The sequence below is a fragment of the Suncus etruscus genome, chromosome 3, assembly GCF_024139225.1.
Source record: "Suncus etruscus isolate mSunEtr1 chromosome 3, mSunEtr1.pri.cur, whole genome shotgun sequence".
NCBI lineage: Eukaryota > Metazoa > Chordata > Mammalia > Eulipotyphla > Soricidae > Suncus > Suncus etruscus.
The window spans coordinates 134,926,449-134,926,813 of record NC_064850.1 but is presented as its reverse complement, the minus strand read 5'-3'; positions in this window follow the sequence as shown (position 1 = coordinate 134,926,813).

The following is a 365-nucleotide window of genomic DNA, read 5'->3' as shown; positions in this document are numbered from 1 at the left end:
TGGTGGGGAGACAAGCAAGTGATAGAGTATATGTGTAACATGTCCAAGACCCTGGGTTCAATCCCTGTCACTACATTGACCCAAAGGAATGGTTACCTTCAAACACTGACAAGGCCAGGCATAGCTGATAGAAACTTCCACTACCAAGCCCTCCGGGTATAGTCTCCATTAAAAAAAAAAGCAGTCATTAACTGAAAAACAGGTGGATGTTTTAGTAATGAACTATGGAATAATTATCTTCATAGCTAGCGGTAAAGAGAAGCAATTAAAATAGTACTCTGAAGATTCAACACACCACAAACATGCAGCTACAAGGTGTTATGTTATCACCAAGTGTAGAGATGGGAATGAGAAAATAACAGAAG